Source organism: Alosa pseudoharengus, unplaced genomic scaffold (assembly GCF_046254945.1).
Source record: "Alosa pseudoharengus isolate Yale_2024_CS ecotype anadromous, Long Island Sound unplaced genomic scaffold, YU_APseudo_1.1 YU_APseudo_1.1_scf_1, whole genome shotgun sequence".
In the NCBI taxonomy this organism is placed as follows: Eukaryota; Metazoa; Chordata; class Actinopteri; order Clupeiformes; family Clupeidae; genus Alosa; species Alosa pseudoharengus.
Window position 1 is genome coordinate 37,889,737 of NW_027468564.1, and position 13,932 is coordinate 37,903,668.

General features: G+C 40.7%; 1 long non-coding RNA gene across 1 annotated transcript; it reads left to right on the top strand.

Annotated features, from left to right (window-relative positions):
• Nucleotides 1-8,112: 8,112 nt before the first annotated feature.
• Nucleotides 8,113-9,914, top strand: LOC143136692 (uncharacterized). Its single transcript, XR_012989418.1, has 4 exons — nucleotides 8,113-8,446; nucleotides 9,087-9,154; nucleotides 9,399-9,509; nucleotides 9,640-9,914. It is a non-coding gene; the product is annotated as an uncharacterized LOC143136692 (long non-coding RNA).
• Nucleotides 9,915-13,932: the final 4,018 nt, after the last annotated feature.

The window sequence follows — 13,932 nt, forward strand, 5'->3', positions numbered from 1 at the left end:
ATGGACACATTTAGATCAAGCATGGCCTTGCAATAGCCTATAATAATAGGCCTACTTCATTCCTTCATTTCGTTACTGCATTAACCATAGTGATGTTCTTATTGAAAATGTAAAAATACTAAAATTAAAACGTAAATTGCATTTTGCATTGCAAAATCACATAAACATCCCCCAGGCTACTTGGAACATCTCTTTAAATTGTGCTCAAATAGATTTCTATGGAAGATGCTAGCATGGCGAGCTGGTTTAGCCAAGGCCTAAAGATCATGAAGGATAGTATTGTAACGTCGGCGCATAAAGACTGTGTTAGCGTTCTCCAGCGAAAGGCATGCTGGGACATGAGGGTGAACATTTGGGGGGTTTATGTCGTTATTCTCCTAAGTTATAAGTGTAATGTTAGCGTCTTTATTGTGACATGTTTCCCTTTTAGTTCTCCCTCGTGTGTGATCCTTTTTGTGTGGGGGGCTGCGACCTCCCCTGTATGTGTGTAGTGTGTGTCTGCTTGACCTGCCCCGTGTGTATTGTGTTCTGTGTCTTGGTCTTGTTCTGGTCTATCTGTGTCCCGGCTCTCGTTCCCAGTGAATAAACCTTTTGATTGGACAACTGTGTGGTTCGTTATCAAATCGTTACATTGGTGTCAGAAGCGACTTTCGAACATGGCCTCCACTCAGCGGGAGCAGCTGGGAGCGGGAGACCTCATCACTGGGTGGAGGCCCACGCAAGAGGATCCAGAGAGAGCCCTTGTAAGGGCTACTAAAAAGCTCGGGGCCTTCTATCGCTACTGCCGACGGAGGAGAGGAGCTTTCGGTTGGAGCTGCCTGCGGCCATGGGAGAAGTTCTTGCCGGAAGAGGAGCCTGAAGAAGCGTTCGCGGAGAGGACGGCGATGGCCTGGGCGCTGACTCCACGGCGAGCCGCGACGCGTGAGCAGAGAGGGAGTGCGGCGAGGAAGAGGTTCCTAGACGATGGACGGTTGGCGGAGCCGCTGAGGGCAGCGAACTCACGACGGTGGGGCAGCTTCGACGGAAGGGCCCTCTAGTGTGTGACTGTTTCGGTGTGTGCTTTAACTTTTGGGTGCGTGTGAGGGGCACCGTGCAGTGCTAGGCGCTAGTTCTAGTTGGCCTGTTGGCCGGCGCCTTTTAAAAAGAAAAAAAAGTTCGTTGTGTGGAGTTCGATAGCACGACCATCTCGGGGGTCGTGCCTTCGCCGAGGCCGCGAAGGAGTGGAACGGGCCGGGAACAGAGCAGTACGGCTCTGCGAGATGGCAACACGAGGAGGGACGCCGAAGACGGTAGCTGCAGCGGGAGAGCTCAGCGCGGTCCGGTTGCTGTGGAGTCGGTGCCTGTCTGTCCCGGTCGGCGACTCGACGGAGCGGAGTGGCGTTGGTGCAGCTTCATCTGGCCCCCCTCGAACCCCGGTGCTTGGTACAGTGTCGACGGTTGTAAGGCCATCTAGGGCCCCGTCTGGAGAGGAGGAGTGCCGTGGTGACACGCCGCGGAAAGTGCAGCCTGAGGGCGGCTGCTGAGAGGGAGCTGGTGACGAGCGGGTCGGCCACGTGGCTGCTAGCACGCCCGAACTGGATTGCTAGCAGCGTGGCGCCCCATTGAGTGAGCTCCTGCGGCGCGTGCACCCCACGTGAGTTGGCGGAACTGTCGCACTGAACTGAGTGGCGGGCGACGCGCGCCGACGTTAGCATGTGGCTACCTCGTGGGCATTGCCGAGGACGGCAATGGCTTGTTGGGGGAGCTGTGTAACGTCGGCGCATAAAGACTGTGTTAGCGTTCTCCAGCGAAAGGCATGCTGGGACACGAGGGTGAACATTTGGGGGGTTTATGTCGTTATTCTCCTAAGTTATAAGTGTAATGTTAGCGTCTTTATTGTGACATGTTTCCCTTTTAGTTCTCCCTCGTGTGTGATCCTTTTTGTGTGGGGGGCTGCGACCTCCCCTGTATGTGTGTAGTGTGTGTCTGCTTGACCTGCCCCGTGTGTATTGTGTTCTGTGTCTTGGTCTTGTTCTGGTCTATCTGTGTCCCGGCTCTCGTTCCCAGTGAATAAACCTTTTGATTGGACAACTGTGTGGTTCGCTATCAAATCGTTACAGTATGTAAGACATTGAGCCATGAGATGTGCAGTTTGAAGCCCTTAAAAGACGTGCACTGTTAATTTACTCACTGTTATTTTTATTTAATTCATCTTGAGATGTTTTAAGTTTAAATTTCAGCTCAGTGAAGCACTTAAAGCACTAACACTTCATTAAGTTACTTTTCTTGTAGAATTGTAAATCATAAGTCATAGGACAACCTATATAGGACAGTAATTAAGGAAGAAAAGTGAACCTGCTGCGGTGTTAAATGCAATGTGGTTGAAAATATGGGTGCACCTTTTGTGCTGGTGCACCTAAGAAAAAAAGTTAGGCGCACCAGTGCAAAAAGTTAGTCTGGAGCCCTAAAGAGCTTAGCTACTGAAAAGGTGCTTGGTTTTGTAAATAGCGACGTTACTGCCAAGCTACTGACAAATGTAGTTAACCCTTTAGCCGCCAGGGTTTAAAAAAAATAAATTGGATTTTTACATCAAAATTTCAAAAGGCCATGGCTTGCAAGTGATCAGAGATAAAGTACTGTAAATGTGAAAATCAAAATCAAAGTTTATGAAGGGGCTAAATTGACTCATCTAATTTGCATATTATGATGTCACTGGATGGTAACCACCGTGAATTATGCACATTTCGGTAAATACTAGATGTTGAACATATTTGAGCAGTTTTACTTTCTTTTTTGTCATTTTACCCACATAACAAATGAACAGTAAAACAGTTACATGTAAACCAACAATAGTAAATTATACTATAATCACAAACCCTATGCTACTATACAATAAAGTAGCCTGGTCAAATCAGTTCCTATCGCGGGTGACTTTGTAGTACTTCAGAGCCCTATTTTTACAACCCCTGCTGTCTATACCACGTCCATTACGGACACTATCATCACTATTGCCACTGGCACCTCCAGCTATGTTGGGCAGACGGTCGAAATAAGCATGATATGCTTAATGGACACTGTCGCAAAGACGCACCTACATTCACAGACGCACTGTGACTGCAGTCAATAGACGATCGATCATATTCTCCAAAAGGCAGATATTCTCCTTCAGAATCAGAATAGGTGAATAACAGATCCAAGACTTCATCAGTGATTTTTATTTTCAACATTTGGTGTAAACTATGGCCCGCATCGCTTCCACGTTATGGAGGAAATGCATATCTTCTTTGTGTGTTTCTCACATGTTTTTCGCGTGCTTCCTAAAAACTTTGAAAAAAAGTTTGAGCTTGAATCGAAGCTCTGGGTGTCTGCCAGTGGTCAAGAGTACAAATGAGATTTTACACTGTACTCGCGTCTATCGTCTGTTTTTTCAGTAATGACGCTTGTCGCAATATTGCAACATGGGCGGTTAGAGGATTAAGCTAGTAGCGCTACTGCCCATCAATCACTGGGAAAACCACTGGGTTGTTGTGGGCCACTCAAAATACGGTGTTGCTAAAATTACTCCTATTGTGGCTATTAGAGACATGAGTATCCAGCTACATTTAATTAGTTAAGTAAAATGCATTCACACACACAAAAAAACACCACTGTTTGTGGTGGACGTTCTTCTATTCTGAGATCAATAGGCTCTCAAAACAATTCCAAACAGACATAAGGTGCTTATAGAGCAAACCCATATAGATTATTTGTCAAATACACAAGTAAAACAGTATAAGGGGATGGGATATAGGGCTATATTTTAACGGTCTGAAACGGAAGTGTCTTTGTGGGCGGATCTTGGGCGCTGATGCTATTTTACCGGCGGGATATTTGACTGTTGCATCCGACGCAAATCTAAAATGGGGTGGTCTGAAGTAGCTACATTAATCATGGGTGTGGTTTGGGCGTAACATGCAATAAACCAATCAGGGCGTCATCTCACATTCCTTTTAACAACAGGCATGCTTGTTTCATAGCTGATTGCTATTATGGTGGCGTATTTGCCAGGTGCAGCCAGGAGCGTTCACTCCTGAACGCTATTGATTTTTCCTCTTGACAAAATGTAATACAGAATTGTCACAAAGACATACTTTCCGATGTTTTGGGATCACTCTCACTGAATCACAAGATGGTGATATTTTGCTATGTACAATGTAATCTAACATTACTAGACAATGCATATCTTCTGTCAGTTAATCTCTTCTCTCCCGTGCTGCCTCTGGGGCATTTGGGTTAAATGGCATCGGCATGCAATTCAACATCACGTCTCCTTAAGTCATCTAATATTTCCTAATTTATATCATCAACACATCCGTGATTCGTGAAAATGTGTACGCTAGATTTATGCCTATTTTTCACATCTTAATGGACACCACACTGATTTCCCTTGAGTGGTAATATGTATGGTTTACCGAAATGGGAACTACGTTGTATAGATGAGTGGAGCGAAGTGTGCGTTGCACAGCACAGGCGGCCTGTGAGAAACAGTTTTCAAGTTGACCTAACTTTCAACTCTGCACAGTATATCCCATTAACTGCATGACAAGGCTATTTACAATATTTTCTGTTAAGTAGAGTTTGTAAACACTTTATCATCAACTTAATGCACGCACAACATTCGTTTGAGCAGGAGAGAGAATAACAATGAATGGGTGCAGCAACTACAGAAATTGTAGCCATACTTGCTGCTTTCTTGTACTATTTGCTGGTTAACAGCACATAAAAGCTGATTTAAGCTAATTCACTAACTCAAGACTTTAAGGCCATCATGGATATAAAACGTTTTTTGAAAATAATGAAAGGATGGAGGGAACATAACAAAGCTTGGAGTTATTTCAGATGGGCTACAACAAGGTAGGCAAAATTGTGGTGCTTAAAACCTTAGCGCAGCTGGAATAATGCTTAGGCTGATGTTAAAGCGCACGCGATGTTTAAAGCCATACACAACGGTAAATTGGAACAAAACTAAAGGTAACTTTAGCCTTTATAGGGCTGTATAAAGTTGTCCAAATGAATAGGTCATAATTAGGCGTTGTTGTTGTAAAGATATTGCATGTAGATGTTGTGATGTTTATATATGACTGTATAGGCTACTAAATTTTTAGGTCACCAATGCACGAACAAAACCAGGAAATGGACAAATATTATCAAGGCTTTGAATGTTTCCGTCTGTGCACGGGGGTGTCTGTAGATTGGTGTGCAACGCATTCATTCATGCAGGCCTGTGGTCATGCATGCGCCCTTAAAATAGCATCTGCATTTGCGCCACAGACTTTAGACCAGGGAGTTCCTGATCTGTGGCGGAATTGTTTTCTGAAACTGCAAAATATCAACAGTGAACATTTGCGCCGGAACACGCTCCGTCTTTTCGCTGAACTGCCCCAGTGGGCGCAATCGAATTCCCTAATTTACAGGCACATACCTGTGGAGGGAAATTTCAATATGCGCTGACTGCAAAATAGGAAAGACAAAAGCGTGAGTATACAAAGTCAATTGCGATGGGACGCACGATAGAGCCCATATAACATTCACACCCAACTTCTGTCATAGCTCGTATTTTTTAAATAAATCAGTGAAAAAGTATCCTGACAAACAAGCAGCGTTATGCCCCTGTCATATTTCATTTTTGTTAAATAAACCACAGTGAAACGTTAACTGCTGCCATTGGTCAATTCTTCTATAGGTCACCTGATATCTCAGTTTGAGAGGCACAAGCCGTGCAACATTGTTTATTTTTGATGTCAATCACTGCTGTTGTTTTATTTTATTGATTTGATCTATAGTCATAGAAGCTAGATTTGAAGGCAGGCCGCAGGTAAAATCCAACGAGCCGCATTCACCCCGTGGATCAATAGTTGAATAGCCCTCTCCTAGAGCTTTTGAGATATTGCCACTGCTCCAACACTGAAAAGCACTGTTAGAATGCAGGCCAGGTTCAGTGTAGCATATTCCATGCTCCACTGTTGGTGACCGCACCAGGGCAAGCACACTTTCGCAGTTCCTCTGGAAATGCACTCTAGTTTATTGTTAATGTTTATTTTGGTGTTCCCAAAACACCTGTAACTACATGCATTTATTCTGTGAATGGGACTTGGGACAATATTGTTACTTTGCACACTAAATGTCCATATACTTTTCTACATAGATTTTTATGGTCCTACTAGCTACCCCACATACCATTTCAGTTTCTTGAAAATGACACAAAAATACAAACAGTCCTTGTTTTATCCTTATTATTGTCATGGTCATTTGATGTGGAGACTTCAAATTGTGGGAAAACATGAATAAACTGATGTATTTGAAGAGGAATACCAAATGAAAAATAAAACCTCAATATCACACTTAATGCACATTTTTCTGAGATCTAGGGACCTTTTGAAAGTCAGGAAATATTTAGTACAGACTGTTTATGCTTTTTATGAGTTGGTCTTACAACCTAGAAAATTTGAGGAGGCTAGGGAAAATATTTGTCAAGATATTAATGGCCAAACATGGCACATGTTTTTCAAGCTGTAAAAATTAAATAATTTGAAAAATATATGAAGACATGATTTGCACAGAAATATTTCACAGGTCTTGGTTTTAGGACCCATGATATAGACAAGGTTTGAACAAAATCTGAGACAGTGCAGCAACCTTATCTGATTTGACATGGAATGACCCCTTTCTCATTTTTAAGAACACATATGTAAAACCACCAATTACCAACCTTTTCGTTCAAAAATTCTAAAACAACGATGTTTTTTAATACTTCAAAATAACATTTTGATAAATGAACCTTACATTTTTCAGTAGCCATAAGTGTGTAGATTGGAACAAAATGTATTTTGGTTCTTACCGGGGCTTTTACTCCCTGAAATATCCGATTTTGTTTACCACGCTCAGAGTTTAGTGCTGGGCTGGTGGGTGCCTATTTCCAACCTTTCTCACGGCACATCAACAGTTAGACCGAGAATTCTTGTCACAAATCAAAATTCCACTGGAGCTCCAAGCGGATTTGTACACGCAGCCACTGTTTACACTGTCTTCGAGTCACGGTAAAATGTAATTTTTGGTACATAGCTAATGTAGATACACTTATGGTGTGGGTGCTTACGTTTCTTTAGGAATCCGCCGAATTGGTTTGTATAATAAATATTAAAGTGACACACGTAAGAGGTCGGAGGGACGGTTGGTAATAGGTGACATTCCTATACCTCTGTCTTTCACAGAATAATTATTGATTTGTTAGTTCCCGAGTCATTATTTTCATAACGGGACAACCTGTAGAACTTGCCGAAAGCAATCATGTTCTGCCTTCTCGAATCTACTACAAATGTATTAAGCAAATAGCTAACGTTAGCTAGCAACCCAGATAGCAAGAGGCTGGCGGACCACTGTCGGTCCTGGTCCACAAAAGAGATGGCACATAAAATGCCATGGGGATATAATCTCTGCACAGCCAAGGTAAGTTGATTCTAATGTAGGCCTACTGCTCAAAAAAATGAAGGGAACACTTCAATCATACACTGGATTGGTACTCTGACACTGTTTAGTTTTGAGCACAAGTACAACTTTTGAGGCGAGTGTTTTATTTTGCAAGAACTGTCAGACATTCTGTGAATGTAGTTTGAGAATGGAGAAAAGGGTGGAAGGTTTAAAAAAAAAACTGTAAGTGTTCCCTTATTTTTTTGAGCAGTATAGTAGCCTAATTATGTTGTCTTATTGGTTCAGCTCTGTGATTCAAATCAAACTGTGCTAATTTTGAAGGAGCTTTAATTCCATTTATATACTATTTGCTGAATGTATTTGCTCGCAAACAAAACAAATTGTCTGCCTATACCATATGGTTATTATTATTAATATAGTGATAGCCTTATATAATTATTAACATAGTCATAGGTAGGCTACTCGTTGTTTAGTTGATTGGAAGTGGGGCAAGTTTTCGAAGGTGTTTTTACCTATAATATATAGGCTATATCATGTGCATCTTTGCAGTGCAAGCGCTTTCTTAATGTTGCGTGCTGCAGGAAGCACTCACACGTGGATGCATACGTAAATTCGCTTTCAGTTGAACGCCTACACTCTCAAAAATAGGGGTACGGTTGGGGTAAATTTTTGTTCTTTTAGGTACAACTTTTGACCCTGTACCTTAAAGGGAACAAAATTGAGCCCCTAAAGTACTAATATGTACCGTTCCTGGATCATTAATGTACCTTTTCGCAAAGGGACCATATTTGTACCTAAGGGTACAAAAAGTACATGGCCTGTCACTCAAAAGTTGTTGGGGGAGGAGATTCGGGACGGGAGCAACCGTTATTTTCCCCCTCAACTTTGTTCATCTCACTCACCAAGAAATGGAGCAACTTTCAGTGAGGAGCTTGGTGTGAGAAAACACATGTGCAGGATGGAATAATCTTTGTGGAAGAGGAGGCAAAGCTATTCAGAGGTAAGGTGTAGTTGCAATTTATCGAAATTTGGTTTGTACATTGTAAATAGCCTACTGTTACAGTAATGGAGTCAGATTGTTGGCTTAAAGGCTAACATTAGCATTCGCTAGCAACTTAGCCTAGGTTAGCTATGAATTCAGATATTTTTAAATGGAGTTCAAACTCCTTCAATAATGCATGACTATCGTGATAAATGGTAAGGAAATAATTTGTGTGTGTGTTTTATCTACTATTTCCCATGTCAATGTTAAGTTTTTGTGGAAGCCATTAAAGCCAACTTTCACTAGCAATCATTATCCTAACTAGCTTAGCCCATAGATATATGAGCATATCCTAGCACTGTTAGCCATACATACTTGCTAACTTCCCTGAAAGGCTGGTTTAATATCAACGGTAGTGCAGGTGAAAGAAGCCTGGTAAGTGCATACATGCAGTAAGCATGATCACTCTCAACACTGTCATTTTGTTTAGGTGAAAATTAATTAGTTGAGTTGCCTATGTTCACCAGAACATCCTGGTTGTCATTGCTTATCTAGTTAGAAGCTAGAGGGAGCAACTCAGAACCATTCTATAATGTTATAAAGTTACTCAGAGCTTGATAATGGTCTAAAGTAAATCTAACGTTAATCCTTCTCACAGATACCCACCAAGGCAGAACATGGCCACTTGGAAGTAAGCTTACCTTTCCTAAAGGATCTAATGGCTACGTAAGTTACCCAACTTGGTGTTTTTTTTGTAATGGTATTTTTCTTATTGATGTTAAATACATATAGAAAAGTATTGCATAATAAATTATGCAAATTATAATAATACAGACAACTTTTTGATTTTTTTTTTTGTCCAATAGCAATTTATATATTGGTTAAGATTATCTTTGTGCTATTTCATTGTTGTGTCATTTTGTTTAATTATATTATTCTATTGCATGGCATTTGTCTCTCAAACACATAGTGGAGCAGGCAGCTTTTGTTCATGAAGATACGGTGAAAAGGAGTAAGGAGAAGTTTGGGAGAGTCAGCCGGTCCATGGAACTTGTAATGAATCAACGCTGATCTATGCCAGGTGAGCAGATTCATATAGTTACATACATGTATTAGACAAGGTATTTTACACAATCTGTCTGAGGCTATTTATTTGTGTGGTTGAAAAAAATCTTATTCTGAGGTTTGTGTTTGCATTTTGCTTCCAACAGATGTAAAACCCCTGCTGTCATTGGTGAGGCTACCACTGCTATTGAAAATATGTGAACGTCCTGTAGATCAAGTAAGGTTCCAGTCTAAGTCAAAGTGGATATATGCAGAGGAACAGAAGTTGAAGAGGGGGAAAACAGCAGCCTCTACTGCTGTTGACCTTTACTTAGCACACTCTCCTGAAGAATATGTTGGATTTCTGCCAGTTTTTGAAATTGAACTTTGGTGCATTTTGAGACTCTTGCCTTTTTAGTGGCTCGCCTCATGATTGGAAGGATTGGAGTGTGTTTTCTGATTGATTGATTTATTGGTGAGGTAATGAACATTGTAACAATATATTGTACATTTTTACAGGCTTGCTAATATTTCCCAAAGGCTTGCACATTGTTTTCTGAGATACTACTCTAAAATGTCGCTATATGACTCATTACATCACACATATCGTTCACTCAATTCTATGGTGTATGCACTGTGAATGAGATCTAAGATCATAGCTACTAAGTTACTGCAAGGACTTTGTTAATTTTGCAACGTGTAATGGTTATGGCAAGCAGATACTGTATTTTCATCACTGTCACATACACGAGTATTAACATGAACTTGAAAGCATACAAGGTTTGTTGGAGTAATTACTAGCTCAAATATTGGTATTTTATAGATCATATAAAGGTGTTATTAGTGCTATCGTGCAAATTAATATATTTTTTTCCTTCTGCGTATGAACACAATGTGGCTATTCAGGCAAAATATTGTAAACCAAAGTGTTTTATTATTTACACTTACATTAAGAGTCATAACATGTTTTACGTGAATATGTATATTGATATGGATATAAGATATTTTGATGTTTTGATATGAATGTGTTTTTAATATGAACATGTTAACATTTATTGTACCTGTATTCATGTGAAGTATTGTGTGTAATATCCCCCCAGAATAAACATTTAAATGTACTTATTGGTTGTGCATATATTTTAGTTATACCACCTTAAATTTTCACTGGGGTTGTACCCTTGAAGTACAGAATAGTACCTTTTAAGGGTACTATGTGATAATGATATATACAGGTACATTTTAGTCATTGCAGGTACACAAGTGTACCTTGATGGGTACAGATGGCTAGGGTACACAAATGTACCTGCATTCATAGGTACAGTATTGTACTTCAAAAGGGTACTGCCCCAGCGACAAGCATTTGTACCGACTTAGGTACACACTGGTACTTCCATTTCTTAGAGTGTAGGCTACTCCTGCTGTTTTACAGAAATAGCAATGATTCCATTCCAAAAAGGACAACTTTAGTTCATTGTTAGTCAGGGGCGTCACTAGACCTTAATCACTGGGGCACGTGCCTTAGTAAAAGTCTCCAGTGCCCCAGTAAAATTCTAGCGCGGCTCTAGCTGGAAACGGCATTCATGAGCGCATCTCCGTGCCTGCTTTAATCATGGCTCGAGTCTGTCACTTACCAGCCAATAATAAAAAAAAAAACAAGGAATAAAGAAAGGGGCCATAATAGCCAATCAGGAAATAGCACCTCTGTAGCTATAAGATTGAACGCAACAACCAATGAAAATCGTTCACATGATTCTTCCGAGTGTTTCGTTGTACTGCACACACACATACACTGTGGATTGTGGAATCACTTTGAGCATAGAGTAAGTCGTCCCCTGTTTAATGTTACAACAAATTCACAACTTGTTTGACAGAAAAAATTACAAGTTGATCGCTGTTAGAGAGTGTTACATAACATAACATAACTAGCATCTGTTTTTCAATGCTTAGCGTCATTGTAGCCTAAATTTAGCAACAGTTTACCAGCTTGTGCTCTCTCCCTCACACACACACTCACACCATGCGTAGGCTGCATGCACACATGCGGACAATTAATAAGGATTTATACGTATACTGTAGACTAGAGACTCCTGTAAAAGTAGCCTATACTGTTTGTGAAGCTGTCCTACTGTAAAACTAAACACAGCCTTCTGACTATTCAGAGATGGACATCAGAAAATTCTTCCTGAACAGAGGGAGAGGAACAGTGAGGAGGATGAGGGAGGTATGATAATTTTGCCCACATTAACGGTAACATTAACATTTATGCTGGTAATAGCCAGTGCTGTGATTTGATCAATGGTTTAATGGCAAACTTAAATAAGTTTGCTGCATTTGCAAATGTAGCCTATAATAATACACAGAATCAGAATAGCCATCTGTGTAGATTATTATAGGTTACATTTGCAAATTATCACCAAAAGTCAGTATGAAGGCTTTAGTAGGCTATTTAAGCTACAAAGAACTGCAGTATTGCCAGGATGTATATAGGACCCTTGCCTGGGAGGGAAGTATATCTCACTTTTGACTAAAAATAAGCTTCCCTTGTGTTAGTAGGAAAGCCTATTGTAGAATTCTGGGGTATTCTTACTGTATTCTGATGTGTTCATATGTTACTTCTGTGTGTAGTATACAACAGGGAGAGGTTCATATTATTGTACATAACTGTGCCTTAGGCCTGTGTACCAGCAGGAAGGTCATACAGCCTGATGTTTAGGAACATCCGAGGAACATCAGTGATAACATGGGCCGAGGGAGACAGCATGTCTGCCTATTCGGGCTAGTATCTCCATCTGGCCAGGGCTGGGTTTTGTACACTGGTTGTCACAAATTAATGCATGTGAGTATAGGCCTACTTATGCCTATGTGTTTGGATGTTGCTGGATAGTGGCTGCTACAACAATTGAGGGAGAGAGTGCTGGAGGAGGAGGAGGAGGAGAAGGTCGAAGAGAGGGGAGAAAGAGCACAGGCTGGGCAGTCCAATACCAGGCAGGAGGAGGAGGAGAGACAGGCAAGAAACGGATGAGGACATGATGGGGGCTAGGCGTAAAACTATTCAGAGTATGGAGGAGGATGTCTGTGACCTAGGGGAGATATGTGATGGTCCAAATCAGGCTAGCCATTTATTCATATTGCGCGCACAGTTATTATTTTTTTTTTTTTAATGTATTGGGAGTTGGGGGCCTGTGCCCCAGCAAAGCTCTAGGTCTAGAATCGCCCCTGTTGTTAGTCTATATCAAAAGTGGTTGTTCACTTTGTACGAATGAATGACGGTATTTCCGCGTCTTTTTTTCCAACCGTGAGTTCTTTGGGGCAGAAACGAGAACGCGCACACATCCTGAATTAGGTTACACCTGGCTTGACATGCTACTCATCTTGGAGTGCCATTAGTGAAATGAGTTTAGCTAGGATGACCAGACAACGCTATGTTAAACCTCGTTTTATCACTTATCTTGGATGTCTTAATTCTAATTATGTCTTCGTGAATATACTTACCTGATCTTGATTCATGGTAGTATAGGGTTGTAACGTTAACATTAATCACTGTTATTTACAGAACTTTATATCAAGATTTTCATGAACCATTATCATTGAATGATGTTGACAAACATTAAAAATCCACCAGGAGACAAAATATTAGCGCAACACACTCGGAAACCATGACCACCTATGGACTTGTTATAATAACTTGTAGCTTCTAGTTCTAGATGCTAACGTTACCGGGTGCGATATTTTTTTCCCCACACTCTAAAAAACATTGGGTTAAAAACAACCCAATTTCAACCCATCCACTGGGTAAATAGTGGTCGAGCCCAGCACTGAGTTATATTAGCCCCGAAAATTGGGTTGTTCGGTTAACCCAATGAGTTGGGTTGATAGTCTAACCCAAACATTGGGTTATCGTAACAAAACTGTTAGGTTAAACCTACATAATTGTTGGGTAGGCTATTTTATACAACCCAGGATTTATATTATTTTCACTGTCATCTCTGGGTTATGCTGACCTAATTTATGGGTTATTCTAAGTATCTTATTTTTCTCCTTAATCCAATCACTATTAATTGATAATAATTCAAATAAATGTTTGCAAATCATTAATGTTACAATATAATGTTTTAAAATCCATCCAATGGGCAACAATAGCCATGCAATGAAATAATACAGTTCGACATTTATTTATTTGGCAGTTTATTTTTTGAACAGATAGGAAAAAGCTTGTGATACTTCCATGAAGGCAGGCAGATTCCACCGTCCGTTTTGGGGATCACCCCTGTGAATCAAAGAAAAAAAAAAAGAGTGCATTAATCACTGTTATTTACAGAACTTTATATCAAGATTTTCATGAACCATTATCATTGAATGATGTTGACAAACATTAAAAATCCACCAGGAGACAAAATATTAGCGCAACACACTTGGAAACCATGACCACCTGTGCAGTTATAATAACTTGTAGCTTCTAG